Consider the following 396-nt stretch of genomic DNA (forward strand, 5'->3'; position numbering starts at 1 on the left):
GTTCCTCACATCACCTGAACAGACGCAGCAAGCATTAAAACAAGGACGTGGCTCGCGGCAAACATGCTGACTGTTGCTTCCTCGCAGTTTCGACAACCACTGGCTGTCTCCTGCTCGAGCCGTGGTATATAAGGTGACAACCCAGAGCCTTCGGTCTCGAGTGTAAACAAATGCACATCTGCAGGTGACTTTGCCTTATGTTAATAGAGGCATGTCATCGAAGCGAATTAGCTTCCGACACCTGTGTTGGTCTAAGGATGGCCACACATGTAGCAGGCGTGACCGGTCATCTTCTGACCATGGGCGCCAACAGGCTGACCCTCAGCGTGAGGGGCCCTTCGCTTCAATCGTCAGGCGGGATGGTGTCAGCGCGCAGGGATGGAGAGTTAGCATGCA

Source organism: Penaeus monodon, chromosome 20 (genome assembly GCF_015228065.2).
Source record: "Penaeus monodon isolate SGIC_2016 chromosome 20, NSTDA_Pmon_1, whole genome shotgun sequence".
In the NCBI taxonomy this organism is placed as follows: Eukaryota; Metazoa; Arthropoda; class Malacostraca; order Decapoda; family Penaeidae; genus Penaeus; species Penaeus monodon.